Source organism: Somniosus microcephalus, unplaced genomic scaffold (assembly GCF_052327205.1).
Source record: "Somniosus microcephalus isolate GS21.2 unplaced genomic scaffold, FLI_Smic_1.0 unresolved_chr2, whole genome shotgun sequence".
NCBI classification, from domain to species: domain Eukaryota; kingdom Metazoa; phylum Chordata; class Chondrichthyes; order Squaliformes; family Somniosidae; genus Somniosus; species Somniosus microcephalus.
This window is the reverse complement of record NW_028225180.1, coordinates 27,857,893-27,860,514: the sequence shown is the minus strand read 5'-3', so window position 1 is coordinate 27,860,514 and position 2,622 is coordinate 27,857,893.

The window sequence follows — 2,622 nt, the reverse complement described above, 5'->3', positions numbered from 1 at the left end:
CTGGATGAGTGCAGCTCCAACAACACTCGAGAAGCTCGACACCATCCAGGACAAAGCAGCACGCTTGATCGGCATCCCATCCACCACCTTAAATATTCACTCCCTCCACCACCGGCGCACCGTGGCTGCAGTGTGGACCATCTACAAGATGCACTGCAGCAACTCGCCAAGGCTTCTTCGGCAGCCCCTCCCAAACCCGCGACCTCTTCCACCTAGAAGGACAAGGGCAGCAGGCGCTCGGGAACACCGCCACCTCCAAGTTCCCCTCCAAGTCACACACCATCCCGACTTGGAAACATATCGGCCGTTCCTTCATCGTCGCTGGGTCCAAATCCTGGAACTCCCTCCCTAACAGCGCTGTGGGAGTGCCTTCACCACACGGACTGCAGCGGTTCAAGAAGGCGGCTCACCACCACCTTCTCAAGGGGCAACTAGGGATGGGCAATAAATGCCGGCCTTGCCAGCGATGCCCAGATCCCGTGAACGAATTAAAATAAAAGTGACTACACTTCAAAAAGTACTTAATTGGCTGTAAAGCACCTTGGGACGTCCTTCGGTCGTGTATGGCGCCATAGAAATGCAAGTCTTTTCTTTCTCAACCTGCCCTGCCACCTTCATCGATTTGTGCACACATACAGCCTCCTCCCAGGTCTCTCTATATATAACATAAAAAAGCAAAATACTGCGGATGCTGGACATCTGAAATGAAGAGAGACAATGCTGGAAATACTCAGCAGGTCAGGCAGCATCCGTGGAGAGCGAAACAGAGTTAACGGGGTAGATTTTCCCGAACCTGTCGGGAAGAAGGCTGGACTTCAACTTTCGGGTTTTTGACCCGCCTACATTGACGTCCGGCCAATCCGCGCGATTTTCCCTTGATTGACCTTGTCGAGCCCGCCCAGCGGGGCTCAGCAGGCCAATTAAGGGCCACCCGGCAACAGGTGACGTCACAGACTGCAATTTCATCTGTCAAGAGGTCTTGACAGATGAAATATCAGTGTTTCACAGCTGTTTGAAGCTGTCAAACACTGACAGTCTGAGTTCTGACATGAGTCATTCTGCACAGACTCAGTTAGAACTCTTACCGGCACTCAAAGCTGAAAGCTGTCACTTTTCACAGATCGCAGCCGTTCAGCTTTAAGTGCCGGCTGAGTGATGGGCTTCCGACGACTACAGGAAGAAAGGCTGTGAAGGTAAGTACAGGTAAGTAAAAGTTCTTTACACACTTTAGACACACCAAACACACTTACCTTTGCACTCATGCACCCATCACTCACCTGAGCGCCGACATCGCGACCCCTCCAACTCCTTCAACCCGACAGCCCGCCTGCTCTAACCTGGCGTGGTTTGGAGCCGTCGGGAAACCCCTCAAAATAGGGATTAGGCTAAAAACTGCCTGTTAACTACCTGTTAACAGGCAGTTAATTGGCACTAATCCCTTCCCGCCTGGTTTCGGCGGGTCCCAGTGCGGGGCGGGTACCCGCCGCCCCTGAAACTTACGTGGGGCGGGGTTTTGGGCGGGATGGTGTCGGGACCCCCAAATTCGGGATTTCCCCCCCTCCCCCACACGCCTGAAACCCCGCCTGACGGCTCAGGGAAAATCGGGGCCAACGTTTCAGGTTGATGACCCTTCGTCAGAACTGGACAAAGTTAGAGATGTACCAGATATTAAGCAAGTGCAGGGGCGGGGAAAGGTGGGAGGGGAGGGGAGGAAAGGACAAAAGGGAAGGTCTGTGATTGGGTGGATGGCAGGAGAGATTAAATGACAAACGGGGTGATGGGGCGGGGCGAGGCGAGAGGAGGTGGTAATGGGACAAGTTAAGAAACAAAAGATGGGTCTAGAAGAGGTATCAATGGGAATGGCCGAATCATCAACAACTGTCCGAAAAAATAGGGGCAGAGGTTATGGTCTGAAATTGTTCAACTCGATGTCGAGTCCTGAAGGCTGTAAAGTGCCTGATCGAAAGATGAGGTGGGCGTGTGCGCTGTGAGGAGGATGCCGAGAAACTCCAGTACGATTTGGACAGGTTGGGTGATTGGGCAGATGCAGTATAACGTGGATAAATGCAAGGTTATCCACTTTGGTGGCAAAAACAGGAAGGCAGATTATTATCTGAACGGCAATAGATTGGGAGAAGGGGAAGTGCAACGAGACCTGGGTGTCCTTGTGCACCAGTCGCTGAAGGTAAGCATGCAGGTGCAGCAGGCGGTTAAGAAGGCAAATGGTATGTTGGCCTTCGTAGCGAGAGGATTTGAGTACAGGAGCAAGGATGTCTTGCTGCAGTTGTACAGGGCCTTGGTGAGACCACACCTTGAGTATTGTGTGCAGTTTTGGTCGCCTTATCTGAGGAAGGATGTTCTTGCCATGGAAGGAGTGCAGCGAAGATTCACCAGGCTGATACCTGGGATGGCAGGAATGACGTATGAGGAGAGATTGGGTCGATTGGGCTTGTATTCGCTGGAGTTTAGAAGAATGAGAGGGGATCTAATTGAAACTTATAAAATTCTAACAGGACTAGACAGACTAGATGCAGGAAGGATGTTCCCGATGGCGGGGGAGTCCAGAACCAAAGGTCACATTCTAAAGATAAGGGGTAAGCCATTTACATAGAAACATAGAAG